This window comes from Phodopus roborovskii, unplaced genomic scaffold (assembly GCF_943737965.1).
Source record: "Phodopus roborovskii unplaced genomic scaffold, PHOROB, whole genome shotgun sequence".
Taxonomy (NCBI): Eukaryota; Metazoa; Chordata; class Mammalia; order Rodentia; family Cricetidae; genus Phodopus; species Phodopus roborovskii.
Genome location: NW_026126482.1, coordinates 29,944,438 through 29,959,017, shown reverse-complemented (window position 1 = coordinate 29,959,017; position 14,580 = coordinate 29,944,438).

Genomic DNA, 14,580 nt, shown 5'->3' with positions numbered 1-14,580 from the left:
CTCTTCTCTCTCACTCACTCTCCCGTCCCCCCACCTCCCGCTTTACTGGCTCACCCTACAGACCTTTATCCTTGGGTTGCCACTCTCCACTCACTGCTGCAAGCTAGTTCTCAGATCAGACCATCACACCTCACAGTTTACTGACATTGGGTTTGGTAAGACAATTAGGGAATCTTAAAGGAAGGAATTAGTTAAAAGAGACGTTTCCCCCCCTCACACTATAAAATTATTAAATGAATGAGAACTAGGAGGAGACAAACAGAAGCAGACAAGATAGACATAGGGATCTTTTAAAACCATCATTTCTGCCACAGATGTTGGTAATAAGTTCGGCTCCATCCTTCACCCTGCTTCTGAAACCCTGCCATTGTCAGCAGTTTGTGGCTTACTCCTGTATTTCCTTTGGTTGAGCTGCCACTCTGTCAGACTGAATTTGCCACCAACCTAACCATTTTACCCTTATGCCCATTAGACCCAAAGCAGCTAGCTACTCCTTACAGCATGTTATATGCTGAACTAAATCATGTGTGAAAATGGCCTTTTATCGACTTGAGTAAGAACCTCATATAAACAACTGAGGGCTGATTTCAACTGCCTGCTGGCAAGACAGCCCTCTACCCCATCTGTTGGATGCATATATCATTAAAACTTTTATTAGTCTTAGAAATAGAGACGTCCGTTTATGCTGTGAACTAAAACCTACAAAAGTCCTTCAAAATAGTCTACCACCCTGGTAACCACTGAATCAGAGCAAATGGTGAGTGATGATGAGGTTGCCATCAATATCAAAATACAAGTTATAGCACCAAAATGTATTATTTGGAAATTCATACTTTACGATAAGAATCTATCCATTGTTCCTCCCCAAAATGAACATTATAAAAATATAGATCTTGAAATTTTCTTAGGATATTTACCATTATTTGATGTTTTAAAATATGCATCAAATAAGACTTTAGGGGATAATGTGGTGGCAATTAGGAAGTTAACAGTATAGTGCATACATAAATATTTCTAAAATAATGCCCTTTAAGTGTTTTTACCACAAACACTTTATGTGAGATAATGCACAGGTTAAATGGCTTTGTTTAGCCATTTTCCAAAGTACTTCTATCAAAACATCATGTTGTATACCATAAATTTATATATGAACATATATAATTACCTTCTGTCAACTAAAAGTAAGCAGAGAAGAAAAATTCTCACAATCATGTGAAAAACATAATTTTTTTTAAAAAAATGTCTTCATTTTATTTATGTGTGCCTGCCATAGGAGTAGGTGCCCATGGAAGCCAGAAGGTGCCAGATCCCCTGGAGCTGGACTTACAGATGGTTGTGGACCACCAAGTGGATGCTGGGAATAGATACCTCCTCGTCCTATTTTCTGGAAGAGCATCCCATGCCCTTAACTACTGAGCAATCTCTTCCTCCAGATCAACACTGATTTACTTTTTATTTTGTGTATGTTGATGTCTCTGTGGGTTGATTCATGTGTGTGTGAATGCCTGCAGAGTTCAGAAGGTTTCAGATCCCCTGGAGCTGAAGTTACAAAAGATGTGAGATGCTGGCCAGGGGTGCTGGGAACTGAACTTAAGCCTCCTGCAATGCTCTTGCCAATGAGTCATCTCCTCAGCCCCTCAAAACATAATTTGTTAAAGAACACATTTGAAGAAAAGACATGGATTTAAGAGTTACTGTTGGAAGAAATGAAGGGCAGCTTTAGAAAAGTCACAAGAGGCTTAGTCATTGTTAGCTAGGAGATAGTTTATCAGAGGGACATAAAAACAGTCATGGAAGCCTAATATGGCTGTTTATACTTCTGGTTACAATTACACATTAACCAGTGTACCCGTTTGTGGATGCAATTTTAACAGCTGTAGAGATGTTGCACTTGGAGAAATGACGACATGCTGGCTTTTCTTCTGTTGGGGATTATTTTTATTAAAGCAAAACAGGCACAACTAAAAGATATACTTTTGCTGAATTCTATTTCCCCCCTGCAGAAGGACACCATGAATGAGCATTCAGCTAACATTTGCCATAAGCCCAGCAATAAAAGAAAATGGCTTGTACATTCATGCCCAATCAGTGTCCTGTGGGCTGTTATTAAAGGCAGCAGATGGCATACCTAAATTTAATTTACTAGTTGATTTATCTTTGTGTTACCACTCTGAATGTTTGTCTAATGCTGTTAGGAAACACAAACCCATGCTTTGAGGAGGTTTATCACGTAACCTGATGCAGAGCCATCAATCTAGAGAAGGAAAGCCATGTCCCATCCGCAATGACACCAGCCTCTGAGTAAGTGGGTCTTGTCAGCAGCTAACACTCTGTATTGGATGACATTGCATGTGATTTCACTTCACATGGCAGGAAATCTATACCAGATACCATCAAAAAGAGGAGTTTGCCTTCAGTTTTCTTGTTCTGATCAGCAACTACAGATTTTGTGTTTCAGCCTTTAGTCCACACCTTCCTTGGGAATACTTATATTTTGCATGAGTGTTATCATTTCCTCATGTGTTCTTCTGTTAAGTTGTATGGTGTGTATCTGATTAGCATCAATGAAATTCTGGACCACTGCATTCTAAAATGAACATGTCTTACCTCCCTGTGACACCATATTTGACAGACTTGTTTCTGAGTCAGCTGCTAGTGCTGAGGAGTGACACAGAGTGCTGTAGACTTTGGTCACTAATTGTGAAGCAAGCTTCCTATCTTTGTGTTTGGGGGACCAAAACACTGATGTAAAAAGTAGTGTTTAGCTCTTCAATTCCAGGCAAGATGTCAATTTAGCAATTTAATCCTTAGAATATTTTTGGAAGGATTTACTATTTTGAAGCAAGGTGTCCTAGTTCACCTTTTGTTGCTGTGAAAAAACACTGTCCAAAACCAACTTGGGGCAAAGAGTTTAGTTCATTTTACAAGTTACAATCCAAGAAAGGAAGTTAAGACAGGAACTTGAGGCCAAGGCCATGAAGGAAGAGTGTTAACTGGTTTGCTTCCTCTCACTCTCTCAGCTACCATTCTTGTGAAGTTCATTCACGCCTACCCAAGGACGGTACCACTCACACTGGGATAGAGCCTTCCACATCAATTAACCCTCAGGAAAGTGCCCCACAGACATGTGCATAGGTCAGTCTGATGGAGGCAGCTTCGCAGCTGATATTCCCTCTTCACAGATGACTCTAGGTCTGTGTCAAGTTGACAAAAACCAGCCAGCACAATCATCACTTGTCATCCTGACAAAGACACACTACTGTTAAACCATAACCGTTCCTATTTTTTGTCCCCAAGACCTCATGTTAACATCACATTATAAAGTACAGTTCAACTTTTAAAAGTTCCACGGTCTTTTAAAAATCCCAAGGATTTAAAAGACCAAGTTCTCTTTAAAAAATATTCAAAGTATCTTAACTGGGTGCCTGTAAAATCCAAAATAAGTTTTATACTTTCTTATTTCAAAAAGAGAATCAGGGTGTAGTTACAATCAGAACAACAGCAAAAAACAAAAAACAAAAACAACAAACCCCCAAAACAAAATAAACAACCCCCCCCAAACCCAAATAAACAAAAACCCCACCAAAGTGTAAAACAGCTCAGTGTTTGACACCTTGGACTCGCTCATGGCCTTCTAGGCACCAAAGGACTTGAAATGCCCTACTTGTCTAGCTCCGCCATGTATAGCACACACACAGATAGCCTGATAGGCGAATGCCACCTCCATGGCATACTGGCTATTGTCCTTGTAGTCATCCCATGGTCCTTAGGAATAAGAGTCCACAGTAGTGGGGAGACGTAGCAGTAGGCAGCAGGCATGAATGTACAGGCAGGAAGCTGAGATCTCACCTCTTCTATGAGCATGAGAAAGAGTACAAACTGGAAGTGACAAGAAGCTTTGAATGTCAAAACTTACCTCCAGCGGCACACTTCCTCCAGTGAGGTCACACCACTAACTGGGGACCAAGTTTTCCAATGCCTGACTCTATGGGAGACATTCCTAATTCAACAACTGACATCTAATATAAATCAAAGAACAAAATAATAGAAATGACCTATGAGACTTGCCAATGATAAATGCAGGGAAAGAATCAGGTTGACTTATTTGGTATCAGTCCACCTTACCTAACATTCTTTTGTGCTGGCTAATTGCCTTCAGGGAGGAGCTGGAGACTGGGAGGGAATGCTATTTTCTTAATTCCTGTTGATGGAGTGTTGATATAAAGACAGAACAAAAACTATCTTTTGACTAACCCATTATTCATGTATTAATCAATCATGGCCTGTCCATTTTAATTATCTCCCAAATACCAAATAAAGACAAACTTGCAGTTTTCAAATATTTGCATGATTAAAGATGTTTTTTCTGTTTCAATGAGGAAATGCAAACTGATGACTCAGGTGGTAAGATTTATGGGATGAAGTAGTTCTGTTCATCTTCTAGCTTTCCAAAATACCCTCCTGCTATTCAGTAACAAATACTATTCCTATCAGAGATAGGAAGATTTTGCCCACTCATGATAATAATTAGTTAAACTCAACACACACACACACACACACACACACACACACACACACACACCCCCAGAATTTGCAGATGTCAGAAAAAAAAACCTAGCAAAGAAAATGTTTATTAGTCTTCTTTATGTCTATAATAATGTAGTTGTTTTAAATACAATAGGTACGTCCATGTAATAGGTTCTGTTCAGGGTTTTATGGTTTGTTTTGTTTTTTGTTTCTTTTTTAAACTTACCTGAAGGAATATTAGCAGGTTGGGACATTTTTATCTATCAAATTATATTTTCCTCACAGATTGGATAGCTAAGTTATGAAAATATTAAGAGCAGAACTGATTGGAGCAATTAGTTACTTTGACCAAATGCAAACAAAGACAGCACAACTCTTCTGAAATAACTCCTCATGTAAACACTTCCCTTCTCTATTACATACAATCCAAATAAATTTTCAGTTTTATAGTAAGTGACTGGGAATGGATATAATCTGATCGTGTGGATAGGGAAGAATATTTCCTCCTCTCTTTCCTGTGTGAGATGAATCCCTGTAAGAAAAGACAGATTAAGTCAGGCAGGGGAGGCACAGGCCCAGCAACACAGACCTGCAGTCTCAGTGCTTGGGAGACAGGAGGATCAGGAGTTCAATGTCATCCTTTCTTGTACAGCAACTCAAGACCATATTGAACCACAGGAGTCTTGTCTCAAAAGACAAAACAGTGGGTCAATCAAGACACTTCCTCTGCAAGCCTCGAGACTTAGGTCTGACTCCCCTAAAGCCTCATAAAGAGATCTGACTCCACAAATGCATTCTTGTCTCTGTATGCAAGCACATACCCATTTTATTTACCTAAAATGTCAGAAGTCAGAGGGCAACTCGGACAAGCCAATTCTCTTCTTGCAGTATATGGACTCCAGGAGTCAAACTCTGGTTGTCAGACTCGGCAGTGCACACCCTGAGCCATTGCACTGATCACCAAAGAATAATTTTATATGAGGTTTTCCTATTCTAAATCTGACAGACACAAATGTATCTACAAAGTACTGGTATTTCTCCAAGTTGTCAATGTTGCTTTCTCTGAGTTAATAGAAAGTAAACATTCCCTGAGTGCTATTGTGAGAGCCAAAGTTACATTTTAAGTTTTAATTACTATACCTAAGAGATCCCGATCCATGAAACAAAGATTCCTCTCTTCTGCAAGCCCTTTGCCCAACAACAGATAGATAGTTCCTGAAATGCTGGAGGCTATGGCTTATGGGAGACAACAAGCACATGTTTTTCACTCCCCTAAACAAGTTTATTTGACCTATGTGCACCAGATATGCTTGATCACATGTGGGTAGGAGGTACATAAAGTATGCTTGCCCCTGATTGGACCTGGTGGAAAATGCAATGGATTATGGGTTTTCTTTCTTAAACTTCTGCAACCAGTAATTCAGAGCCATTTCCCAGAAACCTCAGTTTGGCCCTGGCCAGCACGTAATTAAAGCTTGTTTTAAATTTGGCTTTAAACTGTGGTAGTGTTCTTATTTTTTGCATTGGTAGGATCAACAGTACCTCCCTTGCGATCATCTGCCCTGTTATGGTTACCCATCAACTTCTGCACACAAGCTGAAAGCGTAGTTTACACAGAACATCATTTGATCTTGGTGATCAGGCTGTTACCAGGGAATCTGGGGCTCCCTTCCGGGTTCTTGGTCTCAATAGTAAAAGAATTTGAAAGCAGACTCAAATTTCACTAAAGTTTGGAGAAAAAAATGGCAGAATAGGAAAGCTGTACGTCTTGGCCGCTGCCAGGAGGAGGGAAAGAGAGAAGAAAGTTTTGGGGTTTTGAGTTGGGGGTCCGAGAAAGCCAGCATGCTCAACAATGATGGTCAGCAAGCAGCTGCATGGCAAAAGTGGGGAGAAACTTCAGAAAAAGCACGAGAAGTCTGAGTGTCAGAGAAAACATGCTTAGGCTTCTGGCAAGGATCTGGAGGGGTCGTGGGGGCTGAGACAGACAGACAGACAGAGATGAAGACAGAAAGGGAAGAAAATATGCTTAATGCTGTGCTCTGGACCTGCATTTAGAGGATACTGACTTCAGGCTCTTTCGTCAGAATAAAGAATGTACCAGGCCTACAGGCTAGTAGATAAAATAAAAATAGAAATAGTGACATCTATTACTAAGATGGGAAAGGATGCCTATAAAAGGGGCTGGCTAGTGAGCTGGGGTTTTTGAGAAAACTTAGGGTCACAGGGAGCATCGCCTTTTACAGGACATTTACATAGCATCCTCCTTTCCATTTGCAAGCTCAGCGCTTTTCTTGTTATGCACTAGAAGAAACCTAAGTGAAGAAGGGCTTTCTTTCTCTGCAAGCTGGATTTTCATATGTTAATCAAGTTCAGCCCTCAGTCTCTGCTATGTGCCACAAACCCTTATATACAAAGACAAAAAAAAAATGAAAGGAGAAATATTCCACAGAAATGATTCCCTTAACCTTATACACTGGTGCATGGGTTTTGCACAATTTTTTTTTTGAACCCTTCAAAGTTCTTAGCTCAGTTACACTGACATTGATATTGATATTTGTTGGGTGATGGGTAACATCAAGGAATGCTTTGTGTCTTGCAACAAGACATTGAACAGAGAAACACAGTTGCAACAGAAGCAAAATATTAGTAAAATATATGCTTCCAAGGGAGTAAGTGAGCCAAGCAAAGAGTTAGTAACTCAAACAGCCCCATTATGGATAGAGTTGGGGAGGGAGGGGTCTCTTGTTACAGAGCCTGGGTTCATTTGCACAGTATGGGATTTTTCAAGCATGCTCTTTACATGTAGTTCTATATATAAACTCATGTGTCTCATTATCATCTTAAATTTGCACTCAGACACAAGCACCTTAATATTATAATAAACCATAGGTCACCTTGGGACATTCTGGAATGTATCTGTGTCTGCATCAGTGGCTGCTTTTAGTTTAGTTGAGAACCTTTCAGCCTTCTCTACAGTTGGCTGTGTTCATAGCCTTTGATCAAAGTCTTCTAGGTTCCCACCTACCCTATCCTAAATGCTCAACATCACAATGAACTTTGTCTTGAGTGGAACAAATCAGGAATCTACAGGACAAAATGTATAAGTCAAGGTAGTTTCAGTCATGAACTTAATCTAGAATTCTCAAACATATGCCCCAGAAGAGACCACAGAATTAGTTGAAAGATAGAGAGGCACATATGAAGCCTTGGGCAGCTTAGCTACACATATGGGGTCCAGGGCACCTTGGCTACACTGCTGCCATGACAGGCTCAATAATGAGCAGCCAGAAAGTAGGCCTGCATTTTGGTTTGCCCTAATGCAACACCTGACTCTGGGAAAGACCATAAACTGAGACCACCCAGGCACCACCCAGGAATGGACCAATCAGCATCCAAGGGGAAAATACCTAGTGTTCCAAAGGAAATACCTAACACTCCAACCATTGTAGATAGGATCACCAGATGTCCCTTAGCCCAGAACACACCCATCCCCTTTCACCAAGATAGCCCTAAACAAATGTCAGTCAATCAGAGGTCCTGAACCTTAGGAAATTCCCTCACACCAACCTCTGCTGTGATAAATTCCACCCCAACTGAACTTGAGGGTCTCCAATAGTACTGCTATGTCAGACTACTTGTTTTTCTTTGGGGGATTCCTAGATGTGACCTTAACAGCACATACTCCAAGTTAGTCTACTGAGATGCAATCTAAAGGTTTGTGCGATAATTCAGGTGAAGGGGATGTCAATGCAAAAAAAAAAAAAAAAAAAAAAAAGCACAAACACCGAGCTCTCTTTAAATGGAATAAGAGTTTATTTTAGAGCCAAATATGAGTGACCAAGGCCTGAAAAAGGTGGATCTAGTTTATCACAAGTCCCATGTTCCTACCTGGAAGCAATTTCATGAAGTTTTATAGTAGCAAAGAAAGTTCTAAATCAAGGTAACTTTTGAATACATTAGTGGATTCATCGGAGGTGGTTACTAATGCAAGGCAAGATGGGGGAACCTCTCCTATAGATCTCAGATGCTATTTGATGGCATTCTTAGCTTTTACATGAATATAGTCCAATACTTTTTTTCTTTAGTCAAGGGTTAAAGGTTGCTAGTTTTGACATGGAGGTGGTCAAGGAAGGGCAATTGAGGGGCCTAAAGCTAGTCCACAACAAGGTAAATTGCTGCAACATTCCAACCTCTTCACACCACTGAAGCTGTAATCCATCCATCAGTCTCTGCAGACACAGCTTCTTTCCAGGAATTCTCAGAAATTCACAAACATATTATCTTTCGATAGTTAATTTCTTGGTTAGTGGCCATCCCGTTATTATGTTAGAGGGCTCGCCCAAAAGACAAAGAGGCCCAGGTTTAACAAATATTGCTAACTTAGCCTGTGAAGCCAGAACCGTTGCTAAACTTTCCAGCTATATGAAAAGCAACTTCTGTCAGCCAGCTAAGTTTTCTTTTTAAATGCAACTAAGAGAGAACAGAGGGACATGAAGAAAAATTCCAAATCAGCATCGATAGATTACAAGGGGCAGGGCAGGGAGACTTGAGAAAGGGCTAAATCCAAAGGCAAGGAGGTCACTATGGAGGTGAAAGTAAACAAACAGAAACAGGAGGAGGAGCAATGAGGTCAGATTCTGGAAGACTCTGCAGCAGGACAAATGTGTGTATGGAGCACACATTTGGCTTAGGATAATTTAGAAAAGAAAGCCATGAAAAATGAACTAATGACATGATTTACTGTTGTGATGGGGCCCAGTTGAAGCAGAATTGGTAATAGGGTAAAGGCAGACATTAGCATACAAAAAAGGCTGCAATGGAAATATTAGAAGCCCTTAGCCTCCTGGACTTCATTCAGCCTAGGGAGCAGACTCAAAAAAGCTGTTATATAAGCTTGGGAGAGGCCAGAGAATGAAAATGGTCCATAAACAGTCATATAATCCCTAACACACACACACACACACACACACACACACACACACACACACACACACACTTTGCTGTCTTGGAGCCAGGCCACATGTGAGGCCCTCGATGCTCTGTATTTCACTTCTAATAAGCTCCTTTTTCGCCTTCATCTATCCATGCATCTCTGTACAATTTACTGGAAAAAGGCGCAAGGATCTGGCAACTCTAGTCACTCACTTGCTACCTTCCAGACTCAAGTCCACACAGCAGAATGTGAGTGGGGATGGTGGCTCATGCCTATAATCCCAGCGCTGCAGAAGCTGAGGCAGGATGATTACTAGGACTCCAAAGGCAGCCTGGACTTCAACGTGAGACCTTGACTTGAACAAACAAGATACTCTAGGAAGATACTGTTAGACCACTAGTCCTGTTAGAGTAAAACAACTGCTGGTCACAAATAGAATCTCTTTTGGTCTGGGTGGGAGTCTAACATTCCAATTGGACTGGCTCAATAATTTTGGCTAAGTGACCACTCCTGGGAGGTGGGCTCACCCTAAGCCATGTTAAAGAGATGATGGGTGGAATAATTAGTTCCAAAAAAGAAAAGAAAGAAAAAAGAAAAACTCAAAAAACAAAATACTGTTTCTTTATTGTAGTTACGAGATACTTTTATTTTTTTATTATTTATTTTACACATATGCATGTTTTGCTTGCTTTTGTGCCTATGCATCAACCACCAACATGCCTAGAGGACATGAGAGGGCACTACATTCCCTGGAACTGGAGCTACAGGTAGCTGCAAACTACCAAGTGGGTGCTGGGAATCCAACTTGGGTCATTTGGAAGAGCAGCTAGAGCTCTTACCTGCTGAGCCATCTTCCCAGTCCTGAATCACTAGTTCTTTATTGAGATAGTGTGTGTCCTTTCATGAATCCTCCACCCTAGTGCAGCAGCTTCAAAGCATCTGATATTGTGAAAACATTAACAAGCAATTCTGTACCTACTGCTAAACAGGTGAAAAGGAGGAAGACACAGTTTGATGAGGACTTCGCAATCCCAATCAAAAGAAAATATGTACATACATCCAACCAGAATACAAGAATAAACATTATGCACAGCTAAAAACAAAGCATTGTAAGGGTATGTGGAGAAAAAAAAATAATTAGTACCCACAAAAAAGGCATACTTGTTGATGAGTTGTCTAAATGTTCAACTTTTAAAGTTATCTGTGTTGTCTATAGATGGTCATTCATTTCTTTACATTCACGAATACATGTGTCTGAGACTTCTTTCCTTGAAAGTTGTAAGTAGAATCCTAAGAAACAAGGAGGGAAGCCAAACTTAAGGACATTCTGTGCAAGCTGAATGGTGGGGGTGCACATCTTTAATCCCAGAACTCAGGAGGCAAAGGCAAGCTGTATTCTGTGAGTTCAAGGCCAGCCTGATCTACAGCACCAGGGCTACATAGAGAAACCCTGTCTACAAAAGCCAAACAAACAAAAGCTATTCTGTACAACTGACTTGTACTCTAAAAATGGCAATATTATTAAAGATTGAATGTTCAAGGACACTAAGAAGATGGCAATGATTAAATGTCATCCTGAACTGTGTTCTCTATCTTCCATGCACACAAAAAGCACTAAACATGTCAGCTCTGGAAGATATTAAGATGAATTCTGGCTTTTGAAGATAGTTGGTGTAGAATACAGCATTTCCCTAGACTATCTCTTACAGGCTGTGATAGCGTCTGTGACAGAAGATCATGCTGCACCCAGGTTATTGCCATGAGTGAATTCATGAATTGCTTTGGCTTGTTGGGCCTAGTAGCCTAGGAAGTAGGACAGAGGTCACTTCTGCAGACTAGCCCCTGCATTGCATCCGTTGAGGTCCTATAGTTATTAATCTTATCCCATGCCACATTAGACAAATTGAAAGGATCTGCTTCTAATCCATGTGTGCTGGGTAGATTTATGTCAGCTTGACACAAACTATAATCATCTGAGAAGGAAGCCTTGATTGAGAAAATGCCTCCATAAGATCCATCTTTGGCTTAGCCTGTAGAGCATTTTCTTAATTAGTGACTGATGGGGGAAGGCTCGGCTCGTGAATACATGCTACAGCATGCTTCCCTGTTTTCATCTGAAAAGTTGACATCTATTAGCAGGGCCAAATGTTCTTTTTAGACCTTGAACACTCTTAGCCCCTCTCAAAGCTGTATTTGTTCAAAACCACTAGTGAACTGTTTTCTCACATTATTACTCTCAAACAAATCACTCTCCTTTCTATACTTACCTAATTGATTTTTTTGACTAAATGCAGATTTTCACTGTTAAAATTTGTCTCACAGCTTCTTTTCAACTTGTAGAGATTATTTTAAACATGAATGTCACCATCCAAAGAAATGATTTCCCCTTGTGTTTCACTAGCAAGTTTGATAAGCATGCTTGCTCAGTTTTTCTCTTTTTAATGATAACAAAACAAAACATGTTAAGTTAGGGGTCCACAGAGAAAAGAAACCTACCTTCTTTAGGACTCAACCTGCTCAATGCATCATTATGACGGTTAGTCTGTCAATTTGACACAACCTAGAATGTGTCCTCTATTGTGGAGGTTGTTTCCTCCTCAAGAAGGAATTACCTAACTCAAACTGGCCTGTGTACATGTCTATGGAGGACTATCTTGATCACCTTACTTGATGTGGGAAGACCCAGCCTAAAAGTCTGCATTTCCAGGCAGTTATTTCCAAGCTTGGGACCTGAATGGTATAAGAGAAGAAAAAGCTAGCTGAGCCATAAGCATTTATGCCTTCATTTCTTTTTGGTTCTTTTTGGATGTGATGTGAGGAGTAGAAAGTTCTTGACCTCCCTGAGATGATGGACTGTCACCTGGAAATGTGAGCTGAAATAAACCCTTTTTCCCTAAATTTCTTCTGGTGAGGGTTTTTTTTGTCAAAGCAACAGGAATAAAAGCATTGCCCCATACCCCTTATAGCAGACACAATGTAAAATCCTGAATGATTCATTAACCTTCTCCCCTTAGACTACCTTGACTTACAGCCAAAGTAAGTGAGGCATTACCCAGACCTATTGCTATGACCCCTGTTGGCTTATAAAGAAAGATATCAGTACAGAGCTTCTGTTAGATACTTTACAGAAATCAATATACCAAGTTAGTGGTCCTTTCCAATAGTCGGATAAAAAGTGTGTCTGATTTAGTCCTGCTTTCACCTATGCTGGCTAGACCAGGTAGATGGCTAAACTGACAACGTGCTTTCTGTGTAGGAGAGAGGACCTGAGTTTGGATCTTTAGCACCTCCATTAAAGGCAGGTGTTGCAAAGTGTGTTTATAACCCCAGTGCTTGTAGGGGGAGTGGGAGGCAGGCAGAACCCTCCCCACCTCTGCTGCCAGTCTAGCTGAGTCAGCCAGTTTCAGGTTTTGTGAGAGACCCTGTCTGGAATAAGATGCAAAGTGTTTAAGAAAGACTGATAGTGAACATTCAACCCATGTGAGGGTGCGCGCGCGCGCGCACACACACACACACACACACACACACACACACACACACTCCATAAAGGACCTCCTCCCCCCAAAATAAAAATCCAAAAACAGGAATATAAAATAAATCCAAGATTCCAGGAAATCCATGCAACTCCTGGAAATCAGGGCACCAACACAGACTCACACAGCTTGGAGCCCCAGGAGGTCGCGAAAGCAGACAATCTGACTTATCTCCCACTGCAGTTTGGAAAGCAAATTGGTTTATCCAGAGAAACCATTTCTGGGCTGGCAACACCATGCCTTTCCTCCCTCTGTACTCTCAATTATACAAACTCCCTTCAGGCTCTGCAGGGCACACTCTCCTGTGTCTCCTGGCTCTCAAACCAATAAACGTTTGCTTTCTCACCATTTTTTTTTTTTTTTTTTTTTTTTTTTTTTGTTCATCCTTTAACACTGCTAAAGATCATAGTTCCTGTTATTTTTTTTTTTTTTTAACATACCCAGTTCATTTCTTCCTGTTGACACTGCAGCTTGCTGGAGCTCCTATTTCCATCTTCACTTGTTTCCTTCTTTATGAAGACTGAGCCTGTATATCCACAAGTTCTCCCAACACTGTTGCGAGAGTCAGCCTCACAATCATATGTGCAATATTTATTTACTTATCCAAATTCAGCATTTTACCGTGGTCAAGAATGAAGACTCTGATCTCGGATTTCAGGGGTTCTGTTTCTAGCCCCCCCACACCTCTCTAGAGTTCAAATTCTTTATTTGCTAAATGGTGATAAAAAATTTCCCTTGATGATCATTAGAAGCATTTAAGGAATTATTCTAGGTGCAGCACTGAGGAAGAGGTAGGATGGAAACAGCTATGTAATAGTCTGGTTACTGCTGAATTAAACCTGGGATTTCCAATGCAATTGCTACATCAGCACAATCACTCATCTCCTTGTCTACCCTTGATGTTGACAGTCTCTCCAGTGAAGGTGATTCTGCTTGACCCCTATGTGAAAAAATCCTTTACTTGCCTTGATGGTAATTCCATTTCTCACTAAAAGTAGAAAAATTAAGAAATGCCATAGCCCTTTCTTTCTTTGAAAAAAAGTGAAGCCAATTGATGTTTAAATAGAGGTGCATCCTTTTCTCAAGCTTTAGCCAATCAACTTGTTTATGTTTATTTCCACTATGATGATGACTTTAGAAGATAATTTTATTCTCTTTAACAATCCTGGGGGTGCTCTGTATTCTGGCTAAGATATCACAGGGCATCTAGCATCTGTCTGTTTTCATCCTTAGTCGTGTGTTCTTCTAGCCTTCATAGCTGCCCTTTGGGAAGTTGAATGTACTGAGTTTGGATCTAGAGATAGATCCTGTGACCCCACTGTCCTCTAGCAATCTGTAATGGTATGTAAGCATTTCATGTTATCTCCATGACACCCAAGCTGCACTGACTGGTTTTCTGGAAATATTTGTCATAACACTCTCTCTGTGTCCTCTGAACTTTCTGGAACTCTGCATTTTCCCTGTGTTTTTTTCTCTCAGGGTTGCCATCTCTCCTTGCTCCACCAGTGAGCTCCTGCCTGCTGTGGGAACCAGGCCTCGAACAGATTTCTGAAAGAAACTCTCCCCAAGATAACTGAACACCTGTTA